General features: G+C 35.9%; 1 protein-coding gene across 2 annotated transcripts in view; it reads left to right on the forward strand.

The window, feature by feature from the left end:
• The first annotated feature begins 9,395 nt into the window (after positions 1–9,395).
• The window catches only part of ST8SIA1 (ST8 alpha-N-acetyl-neuraminide alpha-2,8-sialyltransferase 1), a 192,879-nt gene continuing 187,381 nt past the window's right edge, over positions 9,396–14,893 (forward strand). The window contains exon 1 of one of the 2 annotated variants that reach the window (XM_054662946.2): positions 9,396–9,504. The gene's annotated coding sequence lies outside the window, so the exon portion shown is untranslated. The remainder of the gene's footprint in view (positions 9,505–14,893) is intronic. The other variant, XM_063784819.1, reaches the window with a different exon arrangement.

Raw genomic sequence — 14,893 nt, forward strand, 5'->3', positions numbered from 1 at the left:
TCAGAACAAGCTATGTATTGCACAAATGCATTTAGGACTCTTGTCAAAGTGGGCTTTTGAGAGGCAAGGTTTGTTGAGAGAGAAAAGATTTGTACATTTTCAAGCTCCTAAAAGATTGAAGGTCTGAACCTCAGTTACTCTAGAGATCACAGGAAGAAGAAGAATACAGGCTGTAACGTAGGAAGGCTACTGTTTATTAGGGAAGAAGGACAGATCATGGGGGAATAAAAAGGAAAGAAAAAAGACATGGTAAGATCTGTGACTTCTTTCCTCTTCATTTCAGGCTGAGCCTTGAGGATAAGGTGTTAAAAACTATTGGAAATGCAAGGACACAAGCAGCAGAGTAAAAAAGCAACCTACAGAATGGAAAGAACATTTGCAAATAATATATGTGATAGGGAGTTAGTATCTAGAATATATAAAATTCTGCAACTCAACAAAAACAAAGTTCTAGAGATTGGTTGTGCAATATTGTGAATACAGTTTACACTACTGGACTGTAAAATGGTTAAGATATTAAACTTTATATTATATGTAAACACAATTTTTTAAAAAGTCAGCACCACAGTAAAAACAATCAAAATATGGTTTAGTTATATGGGAGAAGTGTAAAAGCAATTGCAAGAAAAGCAAAAATTAACAGGTGGGACCTAATTAAACTAAAGAGCTTCTTCACAGCAAAAGAAACTATCAACAGAGCCAAAAGACAATCTACAGAACAGGAGAAGATATTCACGAACTATGCATGTGACAAAGGTTTCACATCCAGACTGTATAAGGAACTTAAACAATTCAACAAGCAAAAAACAAGTAACCCCATAAAAAAGTGGGCAAAGGACATGAACAGACACTTCTCAAAAGAAGACATACAAGCAGTCGACAAACATATGAAAAAAAGCTCAACATCACTAATCATCTGAGACACACAAGTCAAAACCACAATGAGATGCCATCTCAAACCAGTCAGAATGGCTATTATTAAAAAGTAACGGAAAACAGATGTTGGTGAGGCTGCAGAGAAAAGGGAATGCTTATAACTGTTAGTGATAATGTGAAGTAGTTCAGCCACTATGAAAAGCGGTTTGGAGATTTGTCAAAAAAATTAAAATAGAACCACCATTTGACCCAGCAATGTCATTACTGGGTATATATCCAAAGTAAAAGAAATTGTTTTACCCAAAAGACACATGCACTTGTATGTTCATCGCATTGCTGTTAGCAATGACATGGAATCAACCTTAGTGCCCATTAATGGTGGACTGGATAAGGAAAATGTGGTACATATACACTATGGAATACTATACAGCCATTTAAAAGAAGGAACTCACGTCCTTTGCAGCAACATGGATGCAGCTGGAGGCCATTATCCTAAGAAAATTAATACAGAAACAGAAAGCCAAATACCACATGTTCTCACTTATAAATGGGAGCTAAACATTCGGTACACGTGGACCTAACGATGGGAATGATAGACATTGGGAACTACTACAGGGGGTTAGAGGGAAAGGGGCAAGGGTTGAAAAACTACCTATTAGGTATTATGCTCACTACCTGGCTGATGGGATCAGTCATACCCCAAACCTCAGCATCATGCAATATACCTATGTAACAAACCTGCATGTGTACCCCGAATCTAAAATAAAAGTTGAAATATGAGAGAAGTGGACTGTCCCAACTGATAAACATAGTAAATAAATACTAATACAATCATTTCCTTTATTCACTGTGAAAATAACAAGTGCTAAAATATTGTTATAATGTGTCACGAAAAAGTAGTAACAGTACAGCGTTCTGAAACATCAAGGGCAAGCTAACAAGATTATTATATTTCTTCTCCAGGAACTACTATGGGGAGTTTTACTGCTTAATGCTGAGCAAGGAAAACTTTTTAAAGCCTGTTTCCTATAAAAGATAGTGTGAGTTAAGTTGTCACTAGGTCCCTATGGTATAAAAGTTACTTTATCTTATATCAAAAGTAAAACGGACCAGTTGCAGTGGCTCACACCTGTAATCCCAGCACTTTGGAACGAGGAGTCAGGAAGATCAGTTGAGGCCAGGAGTTCAAGACCAGCCTGGGCAACATAGTGAGAATATGGTATATAATATAAAAGTTACTTTATCTCATATCAAAAGTAAAAACAGGGGCCGGGTGCAGTGGCTCATACCTGTAACCCCAACACTTTGGGAGGTAGAGTCAGGATCCCTTGAGGCCAGGAGTTCAGGACTAGGGCAACATAGCGAGACCCTGTAGCTACAACAAAAAAAAAAGTTAGCCAGGCATGGTGGCACATACCTGTAGTCCCAGTTAGTTGGGAGGCTGAGGAGGGAGGATCACTTGAGCTCAGGAGTTTGAGGCTGCAGTGAGCTATGATTGCACCACTGCACTCCATCCTGGGAGACAGCAAGACTCCATCTCCAAAAATAAAAATAAAAATAAAATAAAACAATAGTTTACATTTCAAGAAATGATATTTAACATTTTCCTCCACTGATATGAGTGACAAATGTCTTCTGTGCTTATAATGATTGACTATCTATCTTTCATTTTAAAGATGATTCTACTGAACTGCCACCTGCAGGATAAGCCATTTGAGTGGTTTTCCAGTAACAGACATGGATTCATACACACCTACCGGTCCTTTTTTTAAAATTAAAATAAATCTTGTTTAAGAACAAATTGCATAATGTAGCCTGAAAATGGAAAATTTTGTTATCACTAGGGTATTGAACACACAACTTTGACCTCGTTAGTGGTCCATTGGCACCATTCTTTACTCAAAAGTGAAACCCTGTTACAGATTCTAGGTCCCTGTCACCGTAAGTATGTTCTTAATCAATTTTCTGCTTTCATGGCTTCTGTAAGGGGTGCATTCTAACTGCATCACACTGAGTTGTATTTCTGTTCAAATAAAAAGGCTTAATTTATTCTTTTTCTCCTAGAATTTAGCATTCTGGGGTTCTGTGTTTTCTAAAAATAGGAATTTCCTATTTGTATTTCTGGATAATTTAATTTACAACTATCCAACCAACTTCAAAGACTGATACCTGCTGTGGCAAAACTAATGACTATCCATAATGATATATGGATAGATGCTATTTCCTAAATTCATTTGTTGATGTTTTCCAAACAGACTTATTGTCTATTAAGTTTTCCATCACCATCTGGTATAATTAAGAATGGCAAAACTTGCCTCTTGCAGCACAAAATTCATTTCATGGCAAACAATGAAGGTGAGCAATCCATGATATGAGCCAAGATTCTGAACGTAAAGGCTTCTTCAGCCAGCTGAGAGCAGGTAAGTGAAGAGCCCCTGCCATCTGTACTTGATTCTCCTTCCCCACTCACTCATTGCCCCGGAACATAGGGCAACAGCTGGCATTGGCTACAACTGAAACTGAAGCATCAGTTAGCAACAGTATCAACCCAGCCTAAAACTATGTCAACTTCCAGATGTTGACTTCAGACTTCATTCTTAATTTGCCAGAATTTTTGTTTCCTTGTTTTTTATTCATGCTTGTTTTTCTCAGTAACTCTGTTCTCCCTTTTCTTTCTCCCTGGCATCTGACAAATCACCATTTTCTAATTTTTTTTACCTCGTTTAATGTAACACACAGGATAAAAAACATTGAAACATTTAAAAATTATAAAGTATATAAAGCAAAGTTTGAAATTATACAACAGAAGTAAAAACTGTTAATAGGTTCTTTTGTTTTCTTGGATATACACATTCTATGCATATTATGTAAATAATACATATAAATTTTTGTTTTACACAAATGAAATCATATTCTACATACTATTTTGGATATTTTTCCTACTTAAAATGTGTTTCAACATATTTCCATAGCAGTATATACAATCTCCCTCCATTAAAACAATTATTTTAATAGGTTTTTGGGGAACAGGTGGTGTCTGGTTACATGAATATGTTTTTTAGTAGGATTTCTGATATTTTGGCTCACCCATCACCCAAGCAGTGTACACTATACCCAACGTGTAGTCTTATATCCCTCACTCCCCTACCCTTTCTCTCGAGGCCCCCAAATCCATTGTATCATTCTTATGCCTTTGAGTCCTCATAGCTTAGCTCCCACATATCAGTGAGAACATATGATGTTTGGTTTTCCATTCCTGAGTCACTTCACCTAGAATAATGGTCCCCAGTTCCATCCAGGTTGCTGCAAATGCCGTTATTTTCTACCTTTTTATGGTTGTCACTCCATTTTTTTTTATACAACAAGGAAGGATCGTTTATTATGCTATGAACAAGAAGTCCAGAGCAGGTTAATTCAAAGGTGCAACAATATCATCAAATATCCCACTCTTTCCCACTGAATATGGCTGTCACTGACACGTTGGCTTTCTCCTCCTGGTTACAAAATGGCTGCAGGATAGCAGGGATCGTATTCTGACAGGCCAAAGCACAATATTAAAAGAGGGGCTGTCTTTACTTGTCTCTTTAAGAGTTGAAGAAACCTTTGCAGAGGGCCTCCAGTGAGCTTCCCTTCACATGTCATTGGCCAGATCACACACATGCCCATATCTCACCCAACAAAAAGGCAAAGAGATCAGGCCCACAATGATTACCTAAGACCACTTAGGATGTACGCTGGGGAGGACCTGGAAATAGGGTCATTCCTTCAGTTGCATGGGAGGAGGGGAAGAAAATAAGACCTCTGCTAATAATAAAGAATGGGAATATGGTGGTTGTGTAGGCATAGTAAGGTTTTTTTTTTGAGACGGAGTCTCGCTCTGTCTCCCAGGCTGGAGTGCAGTGGCGCGATCTCAGCCCACTGGAAGCTCCGCCTCCCGGGTTCACGCCATTCTCCTGCCTCAGCCTCCTGAGTAGCTGGGACTACAGGCGCCCGCCACCACGCCAGGCTAATTTTTTGTATCTTTAGTAGAGACGGGGTTTCACCGTGTTAGTCAGGATGTTCTTGATCTCCTGACCTCGTGATCCGCCCGCCTCGGCCTCCCAAAGTGTTGGGATTACAGGCGTGAGCCACCACGCCTGGCCGTTATGTTTTTAATCTTCTTTTTCAAAATCATCTCAGTTATCCTTCATTTATTTTCTTCATCTAAATTTGAGAATATCTTTATCATTCTCTTTTATAGTCCATTGAAATAATGAAGAATCTATAGTCTGTGTGTATCTGTGTATGAGGGAAAATATTTTTACAGTCTTATGTTTTTCAACGATGTACATGATTAAATCTGCATTATTAAGTTTTATTTAGGTCCTCAATAGAGTTTAAAATAGTTCTTTATAAAAGTCTACATATTCTTTGTTAGGTTAATTCCTAGGAATTTTGTAGTTTTATGGCTGTTGTTAAGGGGATCATATTTTCTCTCCAGTTTGCCCTCTATCTTTTTTTTTTTTTTTTTTTTTTTGAGACAGAGTCTCGCTCTGTGCCCAGGCTGGAGTGCAAGGGTGTGATCTCGGGTCACTGCAACCTCCGCCTCCCAGGTTCAAGCGATTCTCCTGCCTCAGCCTCCTGAGTAGCTAGGACTACAAGGCACGAGCCACCACTCCTGGCTAATTTTTGTATTTCTAGTAGAGATGGGTTTCACAGTGTTGGCCAGGCTGGTCTCGAACTCTTGACCTCAGGTGATCTGCCCACCTCGGCCTCCCGAAGTGCTGGGATTACAGGCATGAGCCACCGCACCCAGCCTATCTTTCTTCTTAAGAAAATATTTTTTTTTCTTCAATCACAACCTGTTTTTCTTTATTTTGTTTTTATTTTTCTTCTGTTTCTGTTCTGATAGTAAGTCAATCACACTAGTTTCAAGTCTATGTGTGCTGTTTATGTGTGTGTTTGTGAATGTCCATATATTACTACTTTACTGAATTTTAAAAACCAAGATAGTAAGTTTTATACACTCTGCTTTGCTTTCTAAAATTTCTCAGTTCTTAGTTATTTTATGCTTACTTCTATTGTTTCTAAATATATTCCCAATTTCCCCCATGCAGCATCTTCTTTTCCTAAGTCTTTTTTATATTTTCAAGTGATCATTTACTCCCCTTCTTCCTCTTTTATTATGTTATCATATACTCCCTCCTCTCCATTTTCAGTAGAGAGTTTTACTTTCTGATAATTTATTTCTATTATGATTTATCGGACCATAGTTCCATTAGAAACATATTTCCTTATTTCTAAACATGAATTATCTCCTAGTTATATTTTTGTTACTGACTTCTGGGTTAATTGAATTATAGTCATAGTATATCATCTGTATGACCTTAAACCTTTGAAATTATCTGAGAGTTGTTTTGAGGCCAAGTCATGATCAGTTGTTGTAATCGGTTTATGTGTATTTCAAAGAATGTGATTTGAAGTTTGTAGGTTATGCTACTTAAATATCTTATAGTCTTTTTTTGCTTTATTTTATTAGGTACTGAGGTAGATTTGTTAAAAAATGTTTCATTTTTATTGTGAATGTGTTAACTTTCTCTTATAGTTATGTAAAATTTTGCTTTATATATTTTGTATTAATGTAAATAGGAATAAATACATTTTAAATTGTTATATTTTCTAATATATTAAACTTTTTATTTTTTAACCTTTTTTTTAAGAGTTGGGGGTCTCACACTGTCACCCAGGCTGAGTGTAGTGGTGTGATTTAGCTCACTGGAGCCTCTAAGTCCTGGGCTTAAGCAATCCTCCTGCCTCAGCCTCCTCAGTACTGGAACTACAGGGACATGCCACCACACCAGGCAAATTTTTTATTTTTTATTTTTATAGAGACATTTGCCCATTTTTTCTCTAGGTCTTTCGTAGAAAATTGTACAGAAGTGGTGAGAATGGACAATCTTTTCTTGTTCATGATCTTAGGGGGAAGGCATTTAGTCATTCAATATTAATTATGATATTAGCTATGCAATTTTTATATATGGGCTTTATTAGGCTGATAACTTTTTTAATATTCCTGGTTTACTGGGTATTTTTATCAGGAAGAGTGTTGGATTTTTTCAAATGAGTTTTCTGTGTCTATTGAAATGATTATCTGGTTTTTGTAATAGGATATTATACATTGATTGATTTTCAGATGTTAACCATCTTGAATTATTTCTCAGATAAATGCCACTTGGTCATGTTGTATAATCTTTTTAAAAATCACCTTTATTGAGGTATAGTTATATATAAAGAACTGCACATATTTAACGTGTAGAATTGATGAGTTTGGACATATGCAAACACCCATAATATCCTCACCACAATCAAGGTAATAGACATATTTAACACCTCCCAGAGTTTCTTGTATTCCTTTGGTTTTTTCTGAGGAGGGGTGCACCATATCATTTTATTAAGTATAGGCACTGTGTTATAAGCAGATCTCTAGAATTTATTCATCTAGCATAACTGAAACTATATCCTTTGAATAGCAACTCCAAATTTCTCCTGTCTCCAGCCTCTAGCAACCATCATTGTATTCTCTACTTCTATAAGTTTGACTATTTTAAGTACTTAATGCAAGTGAAATCATGCAATATTTGTCCTGTTCCACTTAGCATAGTCTCCTCCAGGTTCATTATGTTGTTGCAAATGGCAGAATTTCCTTACTTTTTAAGGCTGACTAATATTCCATTGTATGTATATACCACATTTTCTTTATCCATTCATCTGTTGATGGATACTTAGGCTGTTTCCATGTCTTGGTTATTATGAATTGAGCTGAAATGAACATGAGAAATGCAGACATCTCTTTGAGATTCTGATTTCAATTCTTTTGTATATATTCCCAGAAGTGAGATTATTGGATCATATGGTAGTTCTATTTTTAGTTTTTTGAGGAATCTTCATACTGTTTTCCATAGCTGCCACACTGGTTTATATTCCAACCAACACTTATGTTCCAGTTTCTGCACAACTTTGCCAATACCTTTTTTTTTTCCCAAGTAATAGCCATCCTAACAGGTGTGAAGTGATAACTCATTATAGTTTTGATTTGCATTTTATATAATGCTTTTTATATGTTGCTGGATTCAATTTGGTAGTATTTTATTGAGGACTTTTGCATCTATATTCATAATGACTTTTGTTTTTTTGAGACAGGGTCTCATTCTGTTGCCCAGGCGGGAGTGCAATGGCATGATCTTGGCTCACTGCAACCTCCGCCTCCCAGGTTGAAGCGATTCTTGTGCCTCAGCCTCCCAAGTAGCTGGGACTACAGGCATGCGCCACCACACCCAGCTAATTTTTGTATTTTTAGTAGAGACAGGGTTTCACCATGTTTGACAGGCTGCTCTTGAACTCCTGGCCTCAAGTGATCAGCCTGCCTTGGCCTCCGAAAATGCTGGGATTACAGGCATGAGCCACTGGGCCTGGCCCATAATGACATATTGTTCTGTAGTTTTCTTTTCTTGTGATGTATTTGTCTGGTTGTTGGCCTCATAGAAGGAATTGGGAAGTGTTATTTCCTGTTCTATTTTTTTGAATGAGTTTGTGAAGAATTGGTGTTAATTCTTCTTTAGTTGTTTGGTAGAATTCATCATTGAATCTATTTGGTACTTGACTTGTGTGTGTATGTTGGGGGTGGGGAGATTTTTGATCACTAATAAAATCTTTTTATGTGTGATATGCTTATTCAAGTGTTTTTTGCTCCTTGAATCTGTTTTAGTAGCTTATGTCTTTCTAGGAATTTGTCTGTTTCATCAAGGTTATCTAATTTGTTGGCATATAATTGTTTACAGTATCCTTTTTGGAACTGTTTTTATTTCTGTGAGATCATTAATGATGTCTCTGTTTCCATTCCTAATTTTATTAAGTTGAAACTTCTTTCTTTCTTTTTTTTGGTATCAGTTTAGCTAAAGATGTGTCCATTTTGTTAAGCTTTAAAAATAAATCCCAACTTTTGGTTTTGTTGATTTTTTTTTTCTATTCTCTATTTCATTTATTTCTTCTTTAATCTTTATTATTTTCTTCCATCTCCTTGTTTTCAGTTTAGTTAGCCCTTCTTTTTCTAGTCTGAAGGTGTACAGTTAGGCTATTAAGATTTTTCTTCCTTTTCTAATGTAGATGTTTATAGCTAGTGATTTCCCTCTAAGCACTGCTTTCATTGCATCCCATAATTTTTGGAATATTTTTGTTTCTATTTATTTAGCAACATTTTTTAGTTTTCCTTTTAGTTTACATTTATTTTTGGAACCACTGGTTACTTAGTAGTGTGTTTAATATACACTTTCCTGTGTGAATTCTCCAAATTTCTTTCTGTTTTTGATTCCTAGTTTTATTTCACTGTGGCCAGAGAATATACTTCGTATGGTTTAAATTTTTTAAAAGGTACTGAAGGGTGTTTTATGATCTAACAGATGGTCTAAGGTGGAGAATGTTCCACATACCCTTGAAACAATGTGTATTCTTCTGTTGTTGAGTAGAATGTTCTATAGATGTTCAGTTAGGGCTAGTTGGTGTACAGTGTTCAAATCTTGTACTTCCTTGTTTGTCTGCTGCCTTGTTCTGTCTAGTATCAAGAATGGCATACTAGGAAAGGAAAACTGGAAAGTAAGGGTGCAGGAAGCTCTTCCATTTATTTCTTGGAAAACCATTTAAACTATCTTTAAACTGTGCATGTATATCTTGAAAAAAAACTTTAAAAATTATAATTTCGTATTTTAGTTAACAAAGTATTTTAACTGATACTACTGCCATCCTGAGAAGTAGGCAAAATGAGTATTACTCCTATTTTATAGGTAACACACATGCGTCTTAAATATTTGAGGACCTACTATAAAACAATCACTTTCACCTCTTTTAGATGATTATTGTGCTATTTACCTCCCAGTCTCTAAATAACTTGCTTGTCTTACTACTAGATATGTAATACAGCCTGCTGGTTAGGAGCATGGACTGGGGAGTTAGATTGCCTAGATTTGATCTTTCTTGTCATTTACTAGTTTTATGTAACATTGGGCTATTTATCCTCTTTATGGTTCAATTTTCTCATTAAAAAAATGATGACAATAGTAGTTACCTCATGGGGTTGATATAAGAATTAAATGAATTTGGAAATTCCCTAGAACTTTGTCTAACTCACATGCCCTATGTAAGTAAGTATTTGTTAAATAAAATACACCTTTCGTTTGTTTTTGTCTTTATTAACTTCCTGAAAAAAAAAAAGAATGGCATACTAAAGCCTCTAATTATTATTATTGAATTGTCTATTTTTTCTTCAGTTCTGTCACTTTTTGTTTCATGTACTTTCGGGATCTGGTGTTAGCTGCATATATATTTCTAAACATTTTCCAAAATGTTGAAATATATATATTTGTTCATTTCATGAATGAATAATGAATCTTGCTGATGGTTTAGTTCCTTTATCATTATAAAATATCCTTTGTTTCAAGTAATAATTTTTGTTTAAAGTTTGTTTTGTCTGAAATTAGTGTAGCCACTTCAGCTTTCCTTTACTTACTATTAGCATACTGTATCTTTCTCTATATTTTTTATTCTCAACCTATTGTCTCTTGAATGTCAAATGTGTTTCGTAGACAGCTTATGACAGGATTATGCTTTTTAAATTTATTCTGCCAATCTGCCTTTTGACTGCTGGGTTTAGTCCATTTACATTTAATGCAATTATTGATAATGTATGATTTACATCTGGAATTTTGCCATTTGTTTTCTTTTTTTAATTATACTTTAAGTTCTGGGATACATGTGCAGAACATGCAGGTTTGTTACATAGGTATACACATGCCATGGTGGTTTGCTGCACACATCAACCCGTCATCTACATTAGGTATTTCTCCTAATGCTTTCCCTCCCGTCACCCCCTAGCCCCCAACAGGCCCCTGTGTGTGATGTTCCCCTCCCTGTGCCCATGCGTTCTCATTGTTCAACTCCCACTTACAAGTGAGAACATGCGGTGTTTGGTTTTCTGTTCTTGTGTTAGTTTGCTGAGAATGATGTTTTCCAGCTTCACCCATGTCCCTGCAAAGGACATGAACTCATCCTTTTTTATGGCTGCATAGTATTCCATGACATACATGTGCCACATTTCCTTTATCCAATCTATCATTGATGGGCATTTGGGTTGGTTTCAAGTCTTTGTTATTGTGAATAGTACTGCAATAAACATATGTGTGTGTGTGTCTTTATAGTAGAATTATTTATAATCCTTTGGGTATATACCCAGTAATGGGATTGCTGGGTCAAATGGTATTTCTGGTTCTAGATCCTTGAGGAACTGCCACACTGTTTTCCACAATGGTTGAATTAATTTATACTCCCACCAACAGTGTAAAAGCGTTCCTATTTCTCCACATCCTCTCCAGCATCTGTTTTCTGTCTTTTTAATGATTGCCATTCTAACTGGCATTGAGATGGTATCTCATTGTGGTTGTGATTTGCATTTCTCTAATGACCAGTGATGATGAGCTTTTTTTCATATGTTTGTTGGATGCATAAATGTCTTCTTTTGAGAAGTGTCTGTTCATATCCTTTGCCCACTTTTTGATGGGGTTGTTTGTTTTTTTGTTGTAAATTTAAGTTCTTTGTAGACTTTTGATATTAGCCCTTTGTCAGTGGATAGATTGCAAAAATTTTCTCCCATTGTGTAGGTTACCTGTTCACTCATCAGAGTGAACAGCCATTTGTTTTCTATACATCTTGTGTCTTTGTCTGTTTCTCCATTTCCCCTTTCTTTTGAGTTAAATTGATATCTTGCAGTATAAAGTTTTAATTCCCTTCTTTCTTTTAATATTTTAAAAACTAAATGATTCAAATATTTATGTTTATACATATAATACATATTATAGATAAGTATAAATATATTTATCTATTTAAATTATTTTCTTAGTGGTTGTCCTGGAAATTACAAGTAACACCTTCACTTAAAACAATCTAGTTTATATTAGTAACAACTTAATTTCAATTGTATATAAAACTTTCTGGGTCAACTTCCAATGTAGTTCTCTTTCCTCACTGACCTTTTGTGCTATGATTGTCATAGAAATTACATCTTTTTCATTATAAATCCTTCAACACAGTTTTATAACTAGTGCCTTATGCAGTTGTCTTTGAAATCAGTGAGAGAAGAAAAGAGTTATGAACAATAATACACTTATGATATCTTTTATATTATCAAATATAGTTACTTTTACTGATGCTTTTTATTTTTTCACATGGACTTGAGTAACTACTATCTAGTGTCCTTTCATTTCAGCTAGAAAGTTTCCTTTTTGTGTTTCTTTTTTTTTTTTTTTTTTTGAGACAGAGTCTCGCTCTGTCGCCCAGGCTGGAGTGCAGTGGCACAATTTCAGCTCACTGCAAGTTCTGCCTCCTGGGTTCATGCCTTTCTCCTGCCTCAGCCTCCCAAGTAGCTGGGACTACAGGTGCCCGCCACCACACCGGCTAATTTTTTGTATTTTTAGTAGAGATGGGGTTTCACCATGTTAGCCAGGATGGTCTTGATCTCCTGACTTCTTGATCCGCCCGCCTCGGCTTCCCAAAGTGCTGGGATTACAGGCGTGAGCCACTGCGTACGGCCCCTCCTTTTTGTATTTCTTGCAGGGCGGGTCTGCCAGTAATGGATTGTCTCCATTTTTGTTTATCTGGGAATGTCTTAATTTTTTATTTGTTTTGATAGATAGTTTCCGAGAATATAGAATTCTTAGTCAAAAGTCTATTTCTTTAGCACGTTGAATAAATTGTCTCACTGCCTCCTGGCTTCATGATTTCTGATGAGACATCATCAGATGTGTGAATTTGTTAAACATTATTTTAAAAATACTCTTTCTTCCCACTTTTCTCTTCTTCTGATATTTCCATTATGTGTATGCTGCTATGCTTGATGGTTTCCCACAGTTCTCTGAGGTTTTGTTCACTTTTCTTTATTATTTTTTCTTTTGGTTTCTAAGATTAGAGACTTGCAGTCAACCTAGGTTTAAGTTTTGGTGGCTCTTTCTTGTGTCATTTCAAATCAGCTGTTGTGTTCCTCCAGTGAATTGTCATTTCAATTAATTTTTTTAACTCCAAAATTTCCCTGTGGTTCTTTTTTGAAATAATTTCTATCTCTTAAATGATATTCTCTACTTGGTGGGACATTTTATCAAAATTCTCTTTAATTCTTTAGACATGGTTACTGCAATTTCTTTGATAATATAATAGTAGTTGATTGAAAGTCTTTCTCTAGTTTAGTGTCCGGGCATACTGAAGGAACATTTCTATTGCCTTCCCCCCAGCACTCCCACCACCACCATGTATGGGCCATAATTTTCTGTTTTGTTGCTTGTCTCATAATTTTTTGTATAAAACTGGATATTTAAAATAATACCATGTTACAACCCTGGAAATTGCATCTCCCCTTTGTACCAACCCCGTGTCAGTTGTTGTAGCTGTTTGTTGATGTTGTTATTGCTGTTGTTTGTTTGGTCGTATAGTGACTTTCCTGGACCAATTTTTTGAACTCTGTATTCTTTGTAGTGTGTAGTCTCTAAAATCTCTTTTATGTTAACTTACCAATCAGGTAATAATTCAACACTATTTCCTCAAATGTCTTAAACCAATAAGTACACCAGTCTTTGCTAAGAATCTCTCAGAGTGTGTTGGAACATGTTGTCAGTCCTTAGCAAGTAGTTCACAACTCTGCCTTAACCTTCTCTTCTTGCTTGCACAGAGCCTTAAGATCTGCCAAAGGTAAGAGATCAGGGCCTTGTCAGGTCTTCCTTGGCACATGCACGTTGCCTTCTAGATTCCTAGAAATTTGTCAGAGCTTTTCAATGACCCCATGGACATCTCATTCCCCACTCTTCCTTTTGAATTTCGTGGTAGCTTCTTGTTACTATCCCCAACTTTTATCACTGCTTCATGCAACTGTAGTGTTAAATAACTACTGTTGAGTGTTTTTAAGACAATAGCCTAAGGTAGTTACACAGACCAAGCTCTGAGAAAGAAACTTTTCAGGGAGCTTACAGACTGGTCAAATACTGACAATTCTCTGAGTATGGAGTTTTTGGGGTGGTCCAAACCTGTTCTGTCCCCTCCAGGGATGCTAGGTTGTGGTTTTCACAGCTATGACATTTTTGAGGCTGTTGGCTTTCAAGGCTACTGGAGAACTAGAGAAGGCAGATGAGACCAGAGCAAGTCAAAACATCACAGGGCTCACTGTAATATTATAACTAAAATTCAACTGTTTTTCTTGAATAAATGCTCCTGGATTGTGGCAAGCCATCAATTTCCAGCGTTCTTAAAAATAAAGATTATAGATCTTTATTCCGTAATTTTGGAAGTGCTTTCTCCTCCATGTTTCAAAATTGTTCAAAAAACACATTTTTCATTTATTTTTCTCATTGTGCATCTTTCTGGATGGTTGGTTCCCTCTGACTCATTTTACATCTCACCAATTGTCCTTTTAACTTTGTCTCATGTGCTATTAAAACTTTCCAATGACTTTTTATTTCAATGACCATGTTTCTTTGAATCAATATTGCCATAGATTGTGGCCTTTCAGCTGAAAGGAAGTAATAGTCAGAAAATAAATGCATGTTATATTTATGAAATTTGGTATTACATTCTTCAACAGGATAAGTTTTATTTGTACCGTTTTCAAATCTGCTGGTCATTCTTTATAGTTTTCTGATTCCTATAGATACTTCCAAATTAGTCTTTTATTTTTTAGGCATAGCAAGTATGGAATTATATTTCTGTCAATTCCAATATATCATCTCTTTTCATGTCTATTCCTGCTGCCTGCTATTTCTGCTGTTTTTGCTCATGCTGCTTTGTTGCCTGCTGTTTTCAGTGGTTTTGGGTTGTGATCCATGCATTTTCCCTCTAAAATTATTTGTGAAAGTTCTTTGATGCCTGGGATAAAGATGAATCCCTACAAAAACGATTTGTGTTTGCATTTGCTGGACTCTAGGCTATACTATAATCGGAGACAATTTTAAAC

The sequence above is a fragment of the Pan troglodytes genome, chromosome 10, assembly GCF_028858775.2.
Source record: "Pan troglodytes isolate AG18354 chromosome 10, NHGRI_mPanTro3-v2.0_pri, whole genome shotgun sequence".
NCBI classification, from domain to species: Eukaryota; Metazoa; Chordata; class Mammalia; order Primates; family Hominidae; genus Pan; species Pan troglodytes.